We start from the raw sequence: 15,865 nt of genomic DNA on the forward strand, positions 1-15,865 counted from the left end.
AGGAATTACCAACGTGTTCTGGCCACTCATGGTGTCTTTCAAGCATTTGTATACGTGGTTCTGAGGGCAGGCCACCAAGTCAGACCACTGGGTGCAAATCCCAGCTCCAGGACAGGAACATTGAGCAAGATACCTAACTGCCCCTCGGTGTCCTCATTTGTAAAAATGGACAGAAGAGCTGTCTTTCTGCCCCCGGGGGTTAGTGTGAGAATTCAGTGAGTGGCTCTAGTAAAGCTGTTAAGTACAGAGTACTCATTGCAGTCGCCATTATTAGTTTAGGTAAGTCTCACCGCCACTCAAGAGGTAGATATTAATGTTGTCACCCCTTTCTTTTTTTTTTTTTTTTTTGATTTTTTGGTTTGTTTTATTAAAAAAAAAATTTTTTTAATGGCGGTACTGGGGATTGAACCCAGGACCTCATGCATGCCAAGCATGCACCCTACCACTGAGCTCTACCCTCCCCCTGTCATCCCCTTTCACAGAGCGGGGAGTTGGGGCTCGTAGGAGGGAAGTAGCTTATATAAACACCCACAACCAGGAAGTGCCGGGGCTGGTGCTCAAGCCCAGGCCTGTGTGGCTCCAGGCCTGGAATCTTAACCCCTGCCGCAAGCCACCAGGGGCACCGCAAGGCCACGGAGGTAGTCCTGCTGGCCAGAAACCCAGGTGCTCCCCTCTACACCACCTCCCCATCCGATCTCACTCTCACCCTCCCTGAGTCCCTCTGAGGCTGGTTCTGACATTTGTTTAAATCAGACACCTCCGAAGGGCTTAGGTGTAGAGGTGGGGGGGGGTGGGCTGGGGTGCCTGGAGGTCCCGGGCTCCAAGCCGCCTCTGGTGATGACCCTGGGCTCTGGGGGACCTCAGCCGACTTCCATATCCCTCAAAGTCTGGGAAGAAGACCCCCAGGAACGGTGGCACCCAGGCCTGGGGAAGGCCAACCATAACCTGGGACTGACTGCTGGCAGAGCCCTGATTTCTTTTACCCCCAGCTTCAGCCAGGCCTTGAACCCCGGCTAGAGGGGTCCACCTTCAGCCCTGCTCACCCTCCTTGGGACCTCCTCCCAGACCTGCCCAAAGGGACTTACTGGGGTGGGCCGTGGAGACACCGCAAGGACTGCCGCCATGACAGCCAGGAGCACAAGTTAATCCATAACCACAAATATTTGCTCGGCCCTCAGTGCTGAGGCCGCCCTCTCCACAGATAAACAAACATGGTCCCGGCTCAGAATAGACCTGTTTGCCCCAAGCCCACCTCTGCCCACCAGTGATGTCATCCGGGAGGGACGGAGATGAGGGGTGGGCACCCTCCAAACTGTCCGCAGACGTGGTCTCATTTCAGCCCACAGTGGCTGGATGAAGGATGGACATTGTCCCTGTTTTGCAGACGGGGACACTTTTACCCAGAGGTATCGCAGTTTACCTTAGGTCAGCACAACTGGTAAGTATATTTCACCAAATCTAGGATGCCATTAATTAGAAGATGGACCTATTTTACGTGCCAGCAGAAAAGGAACATTTTCAGTTACATGCCATCCCGATTTCTGATCTTCATGGAGCAAAATACAAACTTAAATGCTTCTCAAGGTGCCTACTACATGGGTGCCGGGCCCTTGGCTAAACCCTCAGCTCCAGCAGCTCCTATAAAGGCTTCCACACAATGGCACACGATGATTCCCATAACCTCAATTTTGCAGGCGAGGATGCTCAGAAATCTTGTGTTTCTGAGCTGGTAAGTGGCAGGCCTGGATTAGAACTCAGGTCTTCCTGGCACCTCTTGGCCACTTTTGTGAGCAAGCGAGAAAAATAAACAGGATTCCGGAAAGGCTGCAGTTAAGTTCATGGACCAGATGCCAGAAAGGACAGGCAGGTTAAAGGGCTGGACGCAGAACCTTGGCCCTGGCCCTGCGGTCCATCGGCCATTTATTAGGCATCTTCCGTCCTGTACCCACGGTACCCGAGATGCCCCCATGTCTTCCATGCCCTCCCCCCTCCTTGGAGGACTTGATCCCATTCCTCAAAGTCCTGGCCCCTGCACAGGTCACATGACCCTTCCCCGCTTGCCTTTAGTGACTGCACCAGGAAGTCACCTAACCCAGGAGTCAATGAGTCTATGTCAGCCCTGAGAGGAGAGCCTCAGAGCCCTCATTCCACTGTGAGCCCTGGACTCACAGATTTTGAAGCCAGAGTCCGGGCATCTGTGACTGGGCCCAAAGCAGAGGCCACTGATGGGGAGGAAGATGTAGACATGCAGAGAGGCTGAGAACAAATGCAGAGAGGCTGAGCCCTTGAGGACCTGGAGAGTCCAAAGGAGTAGGGGGATGGGGGTGGCAGCTGACCTCGTCATGACTGGGGCACTTCCTGGCTTTGGGTTCATGGGGGTTCAGCTGCCCTCCCAGGAAGCCCCCTCTTTCCTTAAGTTCCCTTAAGTTGGCTGGAGTAGCTTGCGTTCCTTGCAACCAGATGCCTCCTACTGGGGCACAGCACTGCACCCTGCTTTGGGGTACAAGGTCCCTATGCTGTCCACACGGCCCCCTGGAAAAGACCAGAAGAACAGGGTGAAAGTCTAAAAAGGCAGGCCCTTGGGCAGAGGCCAGGTTGCAGGATGGGGACGCTCACGGAATTCCAAGGAGAGGGAAATCAGCACAAGTGGGGTGGCCAGGGAGGGCTGCCTGGAGGAGGCAGAGCTTCAGGCAGGACCCGAAGAGAGGAAGGGCCCTCAGGTGGGAGGGGAGGAGAGGGGAAGGCAAGGAGGGCAGAGTTTGGGGTGGAGCCTCTGGAAATGGGGAGTCAGGGGCTGTTTGTAGGCTCTGAGGCAGCTGCCTGGAGAAGGGGAGATGTGATCCTGACGACTCCGGCAGGAAGCATGGAGGCCGCGTGCCTGACCACACGAGAGGAGCATGTGCACAGCTGAGGAACTTGTGAAAATGCCTCCGGCACCTGTTTTCTTGTCCCAGAGTCCTCTCCCATGAGTCTGCAGCGGTCACCTCCACTTGACGCTGCCACCAAGTGCAAGGCACTGTGCATGTTCTCGGGGACCCCTGCCCATCTCCCCTTCCCTACCATCTCCTCACCTCCCACCTGCACTGTCTCTGCTCATTGTAACAGGCGTCCAGCAGGGGGCGCTGCTCCAATGCCATGGACGGGTCCAGGCGCGGGTTCAAACGTGCAGCGGGTTCAAACGTGCAGCCTCACCCGCCCTGGTGGGCTCTGCTGATTGACCTTGTCTGACTCTGGGGTTTCTCTTCCCAGGGTGAGTTGCCCCGCAGGGGCCCGAAATCAGGCAGGTCGACTCCAGATGCTGGAGCAGAACTTCAGCATCACAGCCAGCAGTGATGTCGAGCGAAGGAGGACATCTGTGGGCAGGAAGTTCCCTGTGTTCGTGAGAACGCAGGCAAAGAATCAAGAAGCAAAGGAGTGCGGGGAAAACAAAACGCCAACATGATGAGATGGCATCCAGCGGTGGGGTGTTCAAAAACCTCATCTTTGGGGTCAGGTTCAGGCTCGCTAGGGTTTAAACTCAACTTGCTGCCTTCCTGCCTGGATTGTTTAACGTCCGTGGGCCTCGTTCCTACGTCCGTAAATGAGGCCAAGCACAGTATCCTCCTCAGGTGGTTGTCACCAGGATGAAATGAAATAGTTTCTTCAAGGGGAACGGGGCCTGGGACTTAACAGGTGATCAGTCGATGACAATTTTCCCTGTGACTCTGCAGATATCTCAGAGAAAAGGTGAGGGACCACACGAAGTCGGGAGGAGCCAAGCCAAGGGAAAATGGGTGTCCCCTTTCATAACTGCCTGTAAAGGGTGGGAGAGGAAGTGTTAGAACAGGCAGAGAGCTAGATTTGAACAGAGAAAGGGAGCCACGGGGCCAAATGGCAGGAAACTACACATCTTGTGAACAACAGGGTCCTTGTGCAGACAGAGAAAAGCAGGAACCTCCAGACTGATAAGAAATCACACATTTAGGGGTGACAAGTATTCCGGAGGCAGAAAGATGTGTGGGAAAAGGCAGGAAATCTCCAGCATCCCAGTGTAACCTTTTGCTCATTATGCCTTCATTTTAATAAAATTAGCCTTGCAGATCAGAAGCACCCACCGTGCACGGACACCAGGACACTTCCCATCCAGACAAAATAAGGACAAAAATCCCTCCTCCCCTTGGGAAGATGGAGCAGGGATGGAGATCAGGGAATACAAACCCCTCTTCAATGAATATTCTGCCCATTCATTTTTACACTCTTTGTAACCAACTTGCCAAAGAAACTCAGGGCAGCTGCTCACCTGAGCCTGCCCCCTCTCCCCTTGAGAGCATCTTATTACTTAATAAATCCCCATTTTACTTTCTTGACCTCAGAGTCTCGTCTCTGAATTCTTTCTGCAACAATACAAGAATCTACTAACAGCAGAAGGGCAGCTGCATCTGTGTCGCAGCTTGGCAGCCCCCCCCCCCACTTTGAGCTTCCAGGGTCACCCTAGCTCCCCGGGGTCTGGGGTGTATGTCTACCTAGCATTGGCCTAGACTCTGGTAATAGCGGCCAGAACCCAATGCAAGCTACTCTACCGACCAGAGTGGTAGGTGGGCTGGTGCTGGTGATGGGGCACCTTCCTCCTCCCCCAGCCCCCACCCCCACCCACTTCCCTGTGCCTGCCGTCCTCCCTTCCCTCTGGCTTGGAACCCAGGCCACTCAGGGCTCATGCCAAGGAGGATGGGTACCGACCAGGATTCTCAGACTCCTTAATCAATAGAAATTGATAAGAGGCCAGACAAGAAATTCAGGCAAGGCTGTATTGGGGCTCCTGCTGCAGCAGGAGGGAGTGAAGACAAATAACAGGTGACTTTGCTCACTCCCTGAGCTGGGGGCAAGCTAGTCCCTTAAATGGGGTGAGGGTAGGGGCAACTCCAGGGATCAAGTCAGAGGGGTGGCTCAGGTCGCCTGCCCACCCCCTTGGTGGTGCTGTGTGCAGAGGTCATGCTGGGTACCCTAATTCTGCTCCTGATACCTCAAAAGTGGGAGTTGGCTTTATGGTCTTTTCGTATCTTGTTGTTCATCACTCACTCCAACTGCTCATGCACCCACTTATTTTTAGTCCCTTATAGTTTCTTTTTTGCTCCAGGAGACGTTTGTCCAGGTGCAAGCACTGCAGCACAGGGTCCCAGGTCCCAGGTCCCAGGTCCCCAGCCTGTCTCAGAGAGAGGCCCTGGGGGCTCCCCATTAAGAAGTGAAGGTGGATGGATGCAGTTCCAATGTCAAAAGCACAATGACACATTGGTTCTTTTTTTTCTTTTCAATCAAGTTTGAGAGGGGAGGGTATAGTTCATTGGCAGAACACATGCTTAGCATGCACAAGGTCCTGGGTCCAATCCCCAGTACCCCCATTAAAAGAAAAATAACAGATTTGAAGTATAATTTACACACAATAAAACTCACTCTTCTTAAATGAACAGTTCCATTTGTTTTGACCATTGTAGATAATGGCGTAACCACCACCACAATCATTACATGGGTCATTTCTGTCACCTCCAAAGTTCACCTGTGCCCCACCCGCAGGCAACCACTGATGTGATTTCTGTTGCTTTTTCTAGAATGGCATACAAATATGGAATCCTTACCATTTGTATGCCACTTAAAACTAGCTTCTTTCATTCAATATAAAGCTTTTGAGATCCATCCTTTTTGATGTGTGTATCAGCAGTTTCTTTCTTTCCATGGCTGACTAGCTTCCATTGTATAGATGGACCACAGTTTATTATCCACTCACCTGTTCTTGGCTATTATTAAATAAAAGCACTAGAATATTCACATACAGGTCTTTGTGTGGGTGTATGTTTTCATTTCTCTTGGGGAAATACCTACAAATGGGATTGCTGAGTATTGTGGTAAGTACACGATTACTTTAAAAAAAAAAAGCCAAACTGTTACCAAAGGTGTCTGGACCAGTTGCATTCCCACCAGCAACATCCATATGAATGTTCTAGCTGCTCTGTACCCTCCCCAGCATTTGGTGTGGTTAGTTTTTTGGTTTTTGTTTTTAATTTTTAGCTATTCTGTTATGTACGTTGTAGTATCGCAGTGGAGCTTTAATTTTCATTTCCCTAACCACTAATGATGTTAAACATCTTTTTCATGTGCTTATTTGCCATTCACAAATCTTCTTTGTTTATGTGACTGTCTACATCTTTGGCCTCTTTTTTTTTAATTTTATTTATTCATTTATTGTTTTTGTTTAGTTGTTTTGGGGGGAGGTAATTAGGTTTATTTATTTATTTTAATGCAGGAACTGGGGATTGAACCCAGGACCTTATGTATACTAGGCACACACTCTACCCCTGAGCTATACCCTCCCCCCCGGCCTCTTTTTTTTTTTCAATTGAGTTTTGGGAATTTTTATATGTTTTGGCAACAAGTCCTTTGTCACATAAATAAAAATTTCTTTCAGTCTTTGGTCTTTTATTGCTTAACAGTGTCTTTTGATGAGCAAATGTTTCTAATTTTGATGGAGTCCAATTATCAATTTTTTTTGTATCTTTATTTTTTAAAATTTTTTGGGGGGGAAGGTAATTAGGTTTATTTTTTATTTTTTATTTTTCTTAATGGAGGTCCTGAGATCAAATCCAGGACCAAGCACACACTCTACCACTGAGCTATACCCCTCCCTGCACCTCAATATTTTTTATGGTCTGTGTTTTTGTGTCCTACCTAAGAAATCTTTGCCTTAGTGAGATCATACAGTATTTATCTTTTTTTTTTTTTTTTTTTTGCAGAGGGAAGGCAGACATAGATGATTTATTTATTTATTTTCTAATTTATCCCCTGCCTTGGTAACCATAAGTTTGCTTTCTATGTGGGTGAGTCTATTTCTGTTTTGTAAATAAGTTCCTTTGTATCTTTTTTTAGATTCCACATATAAGGGATATCTTATGATACTTCTTTTGTGGGGGAAGGTCATTAGGTCTATTTATTTATTTATTATTATTATATTTTTTAATAGAGGTACTGGGGATTGAACCCAGGACCTCATGCATGCTAGGCATGTGCTCTACCATTTGAGCTACACCCTCCCCTGCTATCATATGGTACTTGTCTAAGTCCATCCATGTTGCTGCAAATGGCAGTATTTCATCCTTTTTTTTTCAGCTGAGTCAAACAGTATTTATCTTGAGACTGATTTCTGGATCCTAGAAGAATTTGCCAGAGTGACCCACCATCCCAGTTTATCTGAGACTGTCCTGATTTTAACACTAAAAATCAAAAACATGGGCAAAAGACCTGAATAGACATTTTTCCAAAGAGGACATCCAGGTGGCCAACAGGGACATGAGAGATGCTCAACATCATTCATCATCAAAAAAAATGCAAATCAAAACCACAATGAGATATTGCCTCACACCTGTCAGAATGGCTATCATCAACAAGAACACAAATAACAAATGTTAGCAAGGATGTGGAGAAAAGGGAACCCTTATACACTGCTGGTGGACTGTAAATTAGTGCAGCCACTGGGGAAAACAGTATGGAGATTTCTCAAAAAACTAAAAATAGAACTGCCATATGGTCCAGCAGTTCCACCCCTGAGTATATATCCAAAAAAAAAAGAGAGAGAAAGAGAGAGAGAATTCTAGTTCAAAAAGACATATGCATGCCAATGTTCACAGCAGCACTATTTACAATAGCCAAGATATGGAAGCAACCTAGTGTCCATTGACAGATGACTGGGTGAAGAAGATGTGATATACATACACAGTGGAATACCACTCAGCCATAAAAAAGAATGAATATTTGCCATTTGCAACAACTTACATGGACTTGGAGGGTATTACTCTGAGTGAAATACAAGTACTGTGTGTCACTTATATGTGGGATCTAAAAACTACAACAAACTAAGTGACTACAACAAAAAAGAAACAGACTCACAAATATTGAAATCAAACTACTGGTTAACAGTGGGAGAGCGAAGGGGCCAGATGTAATATAGAGGTAGGGGATTAAGATTTACAAAGGTATAAAATAAATAATCCACAAGGATACACTCATAGGGAATATAGCCAATATTTTATAATAACTATAAATGGACTATAACCTTTAAAAGTTGTGAATTATTATGTTGCACATGTGAAACTTGTACAATATTGTACATCAACTAACTATACCTCACTTAAGAAAAGAAAAAGAAAATAGAAGCCACTGAATTAGCTTGGGCATGCCACACGAATGAATATATTTCTCCTTGGATCATTCTATGAAACTGAGTAAAGTCACATGTCCTCATTTAGAGGCTGTACCTGAAATATCCTGTGGGTGAAGACAAGGAGAAAAAAAATTTTTAACAGCTTTATTGTGGTATAAGTCATGTACAGTAAACTACACATATTTCAGATGCACAACTTGATGGATTTTGACAGATGTATACACCCATGAAACCACCACCACAATCAAGATAGCTAACATTTCCATCACTCCCCAAAAGGTGCAAATCTCCAGCTCCCAACTTATCCCTTCACATCCTCTTTACCCTCTGGTAACCATAAGTTTGTTCTCTATGTCTGTGAGTCTGTTTCTGTTTGGTAAATAAGTAAGTTTATTTTTTTTCTTTTTAGATTCCACATATAAGCAATATCATACGGCATTTTTCTTTCTCTTTCTGGCTTATTTCACTTAGAATGATGATCTCCAGGACCATCTACATTGCTGCAAATGGAATTATTTTATTCTTTTTTATGGTTGAGTAGTATTCCATCGTGTGTGTGTCTGTCTGTCTGTCTGTCTGTGGGTGTGTGTGTGTGTGTGTGTACACCACATCTTCTTTATCAGGTCACCTTTTGATGGACATTCAGGTTGTTTCCGTGTCTTGGTTATTGTAAATAGTGCTGCTGTGAGCTTTAGGGTGCATGTGTCTTTTTGAATTATAGTAGGAGAAACATTTTGGTAACAGATGTGTTGGCCCTTCATGGTGTAGAGCTGAGTTTATCAGACTCACTAACAATCACCCTTTCTGCAGTCTGTGAGTGCTGAGTCAAATCATGGCAATAAAAACATGCTTGCCTACCTCTTAAGTACTTTCATTTGAAAAGTACAGTTTCAAATTTGATTTCTATGAAGATTTTAATGAACCTTCAGAAAAAAATAAAAGAATGTTGATGATATTTTGTACAAAGACAAGGGAAACTTTTCTCCTCTGTCATTGGCAGATAGGGCAAGTGTAAAGTTTTGCAAATTCCTTTCAGTCTATAAACTCCTGCAGAGAAAATACATTTACCTTGCACACCTTGTGCACAGCACGACTATCGGGATGTGGGTTGCTTCCTGTGATACCGAGGCTTTCATGATGAAAGGTTTGGTGACTTCTGTTTCCTCAGAACATACAGAAGCACTCAATAAGCTACTTGACGTTCTAGAAATGGAAAGAGATGGCATCCTTTAAACATGTGTCTACAAGATACCTGTCACTACTGTCAGTCACAGAAGAGATGTAAAAAATTTAGCCTGTCATAAAATCATCCTCTCAAAGAGCAGGATAAGAAGAATGTTCTCTAACTTGGAAATATTCTGAGAATGAGAATGGAGAAAAGGACGGCTGTCAGACAGAAGTTTATAAACTGTTCCTCCAAAGCTATTTGATGATCTTTGAATTGGCCATAAGGATTCTAAAAATGGATGGAACCGATGGCACCCAGGTTGTTCAATGTTATGTGTAGGTAATGACAAAAGCTCATGTAAAGAAAAAGGATTCAGTTTGGGGGAAATAAAACAAAAGACCACCAGAAAAGGAAAACCAATTTAAACAGGACTTTATCATTTCTTCACTAAAACTGGAAATTATTTGTAATTCAGCTTAAATTTCCCAAGTTCAACTGTCGCCATGCTTTTAAACCGTTTTCCCTAAGAGAGAGAGGTTTAACTGATGACATCCAGCATGATTCAAAATATTTAAAAGGATGGTCATATTAGACATATACAGTACATGATGAATTTACAGATGCAAAGGACCTGACGAACAGCTGGTCTACCCAAACCAGCCCGTGGATACAGAGCGGATGGACATTTTTGGAGAGCTGGAAAGTCATCCCTCCAAGTCTGAAAACCTGCTGTTGTAAGTAAGACCCTAACTTTTCCACGCTCGGATGATTTTGTCGAGAGGACCGTTAGCGCCATGCCATCACACTGAACTGACAGCTGGAATCAGTGTAATGTGGGCTTCGTAACAACCGACTTGCAAGCCAGAGAATTTTATGCCTGGCTGTAGTCAGTTTCATCCCCCCATAAAACAAGGGTTTCCTAAAGGCTGTAGGCAAGAAGACAGAAAGAGGTAAAAGTAGCCTTTGTATCATAGGATAGAAATGCCATGATTATTTTTATTAAATTTACATTTATATCTCCCTTTTAAAAAGTTTTACATGCTTGTATCTTATTTTAAAATATATTTTTGGAAAAAAATATGTATGTATATGTATAACTGAATCACTCTGCTGTACACCTGAAACTAACGTTGTAAATCAACTACAATAAAATAAAAAAAAAAAAACCACTTCTTTTGGTAGAGCAGTTTTAGATTCACAGCAAAATTGAGGGAAATGTACCGAGATTTCTCACGTATCCCCGTTCCTACGCATGCGCAGCGTCCCCCATTATCAACACCCCCACCACAACCGGGCATTTGTTACAACTAATGACACATCATCAGCCAAAGCCCATAGTTTACATTCGGCTTGTCTCGTGATGTAATACATCCTACCGGTTTGGACAAATGCCCAGACTGTACATGTGGTGACATATATCTATCATTATGGTAACATACAGAGTATTTTATTTTAATATTTTTGTTTTATTTGTTTCATTTTGGTGGAGGGTAATTAGGTTTATTTATTTATATGTTTGTTTATATTTTTGGTCGAAGTGCTGGGAATTGAACCGAGGACCTTCTGCATGCTAAGCACGCGCTCTACCACCCAGTGATCCCCTGCCCCCAGAGTATTTTCAGGGCCTTAAAATCATCTGAGCTTCACCCACTCATCCCTGGCGTCCCCCATCACCTCCACCCCAGCTCCCGGAAGCTACCGATTTTTTTCTCCCTCCTCACAGTTCTGCGTTTTCCAGAATCTCATGCAGCTGGCAGTCTTTCATATGTATGTAACTTAATAAAAAATTTAAGTAGCCAATGAGTTAAAACAAATCACGTATCGCAGGACATAAACATTATAAAACTATTTTTATATGTGCAGGACATAAACATTATAAAACTATTTTTATATGTCTTTCTCACACCTATTGTTTCATTAGACCTACTGTTAATTATTAATTGCCAGCGTTACTAATCCCATTGTTTTGTTTAACCAATAATATTAACGTAACAGAAAAGTAAATACAGAACATGTAATTTCAAATAAGCACCTATTTTTCACATTTTAATAAGATGCTTAATTCTAATGTATATGTATGATTTCAAATAAACTTCTTTCATATTTCTGTGTGAAAGTAACACATATACATGTACGTGTAGAATTTTTTTTACGTATTATATCACTGTGGGTATAACAAGTATAGAACTATTTTTTACCAATTATATTATCATGGGCTTGGGGTCTCTGACTCCAGTGGAATCTCTAAAGTTGGTCACCCGAGTACATATCCACCTCCTTCTTTCCCAGGGCTCTGTTTAAGCCCCAGGGACGCTGAGCCCTGAGCCGTTAGGCCCGGTCGCTGCCCTCTAGGGGCTCAGTCAGGTGACGAAGCCAGACACAAGGCCAGCACGCGGAGAGCCACTTTGAAGGTGCCAGGAGGGAGGTCTCCCCAGGCAAACTTGGGGCAGGCCCTCCCTAGCCCGGAGGAGGCCCTCTAGGAAGGCCTCCTGGAGGAGGCAAGCGTCTGCTGGACCGCGGGGGCGGAGGACGGGGCGGGGCGCGGTCGGAATTTCGAGAGGGGGCGTGTGAAAAGGAGGGCGGGGCCGGCGCGGGGCCGACGCGGGGCCGACGCGGGACCCCTCCCAGCCGGGGACCCGCCCCACCGGACCTGAGCGGCCGGGGGCTCCCTTCCCGCCCCCGCCTCGGCGCGCCCTGGCGTGTTCCGGGGCAGATCCTGCGCCCCGGCCGTCCGTCCCCCGGTGCCCAGCCTCTGGCGAGGCCACCGCGTCCGGCAGCGCAGGTTTCCCGGCTCCGGGGGGGTCCGGAGCCCGCAGAGCTGCTCCCGCGGCCGCGGCGGGGCGTGCGCCCGGCCCGGAGCTGCTCGCGTCCCGAGCGCGGCCGCCGCCACGCCCCCACCTCCGCCGGCCGCGAGCCCGCCCGGCGCCCCGCCGCCGGGCCCGGGCGGGTGTTGGCGGTGCGCCTGGCGCTGAGTCAGCCGGTGAGTCAGCGCCCCCTGACCGCCCGCCGCCGCGTCTGGGCTGCAGTCGGGGACCCGGCGCGGGGCGGGGCGGGGCGCGGGGAGCTTCTGGGGCGGGATGGAGGGAAGGGATGGGGGGAGGAAGGGAGGGAAAGGATGCAGGGGAGAGATGGAAGGAAGGGATGGCGGGGAGATGGAGGGGAAGGATGGGGGGGTGGGGGGAGGCACTTCCAAAGCAAGGGTTTACAACCTGCGGCCTGCAGGCCCTATCTGGCCAGTCTTACGTTTTTGTTCAGCCCAGGAGCTAAAAATGGTTTTTACATTTTTCAATGGTTGAGAAAGACCAAAAAATGATTACTTTGTCATAAATGAAAAGTATATAAAATTCAAATTTCAGTGTCCATGAAGCGTTTGACCGGAGCAGCCATACTCATTCTTTACGTGCCGTCCCTGGGCTGCTCTGCACGACAGTTGAGGGTGAGCTGTTGTGAGGGACCGTGCAGTGAGTGCAGCCCCTAAAGCCTGGACTGTTCACCTTTACAGAAGGTGTGCGGTCTACATCCCAAGGGCTGTTAGGCAGACCGGTCCGCGGAGAGCATGCCCTGTGTGGGGGAGGGAGGCGGGGGACTCCAGCCTGAGGGGCATCCCCACCCCGGGAACCATTCCAGCCCCAGCTAAGCTCCCTTGGGGTCTGGAGAGCCCTCTGCCCCGGCGCCCCTAGGCCTCTGTCTGTAGGGGGTTGAACTTGCTGGGTCAGAGGGCTCTGGCTGCAGCCTGGGGACCCAGGTTTATCCCACACCATGTCCGGGAGCCCTATACTCCGTGGTGTGGCCCCATGCATGCTCCCATGAGGCCGCGTACTCTCAGCTGAGTGTTTATTGCTCCCGATTAGCCATTAACCAGCTCGTCCTCACATCAAGTTTCAAGGACGTCGGGCCTGCACGTTTATTGCCTGGTGGATCGCAGGACCGTGACATGCCCTGTCACCTGCAGTCTGGGGCAAACTGTCTTGACGATCCAGGTTCTGGCATTGTGACAGTTGTACCTCAAGGCAGTGTTTTTCAAACTTTTTTTTTTAACCCTTCACCTTTAATAAGAAATGCATTTTACTTTGTAACAAAATTTCACAAAACTCTCTTTGCAGAGAGGCGCTCTTGTCATTGTCTTTTCGTTTTTCCTTTTTTCTTAAGCTTCCTGGGTGATAACATTTTTTACAGAGGCTATTGTGGCTAATCTCAAACACAGAAAAGTAGAAACAGGATAAGCAACTTCCATGTACACCTTCAGCAAGGAAAGTTTTGTTTCATCTTGTTTCATCTGTTCCCCTCCTGTTTTCCTAGAAATTGTTCCTTTCTATTTTTTTCTTAAATGATGATCATGAAACACTAAATTGATTTTATGACCTACTAATAAGTTGCAGCCAATTAGTGGAACACAAGTGTGTTTGATGGTATCCACACGTAGTTGTCTTTTTTTTTTTTTTTTTCAATTAGCAATAATCGCCTCAGGTAAACCTCTTTGGCTCCTGTGCACATCTTGTCCTTTCTCTTTTTAATGCAAAGCACAGCAACAGGAAAGGACCTCCTTCAATGTGACCCTCCTTGACTTCCCTGGATCTAAGATCGAGCCCCCAGCCCCTGCCCACACCCCCACCCCACCCCCCGGCAATAAATACAAATACCTGTTTGTTTATACCTGATGTGCATTGAATCTCTCCTAACTGTGATGACCTAGGGTTCTGGGAGGAGGGGGGAATGGAGGGGAGGAACTGAGGATAGGGAGGAGACTTACTTTTCCCTGTACCTTTTGAATTTGTCCCACATTTTAAAAAATTCTTCTCTGGGTTTTTTTTTGGGGGGGGAGGTAATTAGGTTTACTTATTTAATTTTTTTTTTCATTTAACCGGAGGTACTGGGGAATCGAACCTATGACTTCGTGCATGCTAAGCATGCGCTCTACCACTCCCCACTTAAATCTTTCTTTAAAAGCATTTCAAACCTACACAAAGGTGTCAGGAACAAACGTAAGAGTCCTGTACCCATCACCAAGTTCATCAACCCCCCTCCCCTCCCCTTCCCCACAGACATCTCCAGCCAGCCTTAGTGCCCCCCCAGTGGATGAAGCCCAAGAATGAGCATTCCGAGCAGCTCTGACAATCGACCGCGTCCAAACTTGAGTTGAACTGAAGCATTGTGCTGTACACCAGAAATTGACAATTTTAAACTCACTGTACTTCAATAAATATATATTTTAAAAAAATACAAACTTATTTACAAAACAGAAACAGACTCAGACATAGAAAACAAACTTATGGTTACCGGTGGGAAGGGATAAATTGGGAGTTTGAGATTTGCAGATACTACTATATATAAAATAGATAAACAACAAGTTTATACTGTACAGCACAGGGAACCATATTCAGTATCTTGTAGTAACCTATGGGGAAGAAGAATATGAGAGCGAATATATGTGTGTTCCTATGTGACTGAAGCATTGTGCTGTACACTAGAAATTGACACAACATTGTAAACTGACTGTACTTCAATAAAAACATATTAAAAAATAGATAAAACTCAAGTCGAAGGTTTTTGCCACACTGTAGACTGTCCTCTCCTGATGCTGTCTACTAGCACCCAGTCTACTTATTTAGAAAGTTTGAATTTACCAAAAAGGTTGCCAATATAACACCCTTTACTCAGATTACCCTGACATTAAAATGTCTCATATAACCACAGTGTAAGGATGAAAGCCAGGGAATCACAGTGTTATAATACCATTAAGTCATCTACTGAACTGATTTGAATTTTGCCACATCCCACTGATGTCCTGTTTCGGGGCCAGGGTCCCATTCAGAATCCCACATGTCCGTTAGTTGTCATGTTGCCTTAGTCTCCTCCCACCTGGGACAGGTTCTTACAGCCTTTCCTTGTCACCGCAACGCTTTGGCTGGTTATTTTGTAGGACATTCCTCACTTTGGATTTGTCTGATGCTTTTTCCATGACTGCACTGAGGTCATGCATCAGGGAAGTGAGGTTGTGCCCTTCTCGGGACACCAGATAAGGTGTTGTGGATGTGTCTAATTACAGGCATACCTCCTTTTACTGCACTTCGCAGATCTTGCTTTTTTTTTTTTAAACTGAAGGTTTGTGGCAACCCTGCCCCAAGCAAGTTTGTTGGCACCATTTTTCCAACAGCATTTGCTCATGTGTCTCTGTCACATTTTGGTAATTTTCACAATGTTTCAGACTTCTTGATCATTATTATTATATTTGTTATGGTGATCTGTGATCAGTGATATTCCTGTTACCACTCGCTGAAGGCTCAGATAGATGATAGCAATTTTTAGCAATGAAATATTTTTAAATTAAGGTATGGACTTTTGTTTTAGACGTAATGCTTTTGCACACTTAATAGACTACACTTAGTGTAAACATGACTTTCATATGCCCTGGGAAACCAGACAATTTGTGTGACTTGCTTTATTGTGGAGGTCTGGAACTCCACCCGAAATATCTCCTACCAGCACCCAGTACTAGTCATGGTAACTTTGAT

General features: G+C 46.2%; 2 long non-coding RNA genes across 3 annotated transcripts; one reads left to right on the plus strand and one right to left on the minus strand.

Moving 5' to 3' along the window:
• Positions 1 to 1,862: 1,862 nt before the first annotated feature.
• On the minus strand, positions 1,863 to 11,854 carry LOC140696311 (uncharacterized). Of its 2 annotated transcripts, XR_012072462.1 has the most exons (4): positions 11,552 to 11,854; positions 9,254 to 9,388; positions 3,072 to 3,793; positions 1,863 to 2,532 (listed from the first exon to the last, which is right to left on the minus strand). It is a non-coding gene; the product is annotated as an uncharacterized lncRNA (long non-coding RNA). The 2 variants fall into 2 exon arrangements; XR_012072461.1 differs by having other exon boundaries at positions 1,863 to 3,793.
• A 140-nt stretch (positions 11,855 to 11,994) lies between these two features.
• Positions 11,995 to 13,957, plus strand: LOC140696310 (uncharacterized). The gene is made up of 3 exons (XR_012072460.1): positions 11,995 to 12,333; positions 12,710 to 12,789; positions 13,503 to 13,957. It is a non-coding gene; the product is annotated as an uncharacterized lncRNA (long non-coding RNA).
• The last annotated feature ends 1,908 nt before the right edge of the window (positions 13,958 to 15,865 follow it).

Source organism: Vicugna pacos, chromosome 5, assembly GCF_048564905.1.
Source record: "Vicugna pacos chromosome 5, VicPac4, whole genome shotgun sequence".
Classification (NCBI taxonomy): Eukaryota; Metazoa; Chordata; class Mammalia; order Artiodactyla; family Camelidae; genus Vicugna; species Vicugna pacos.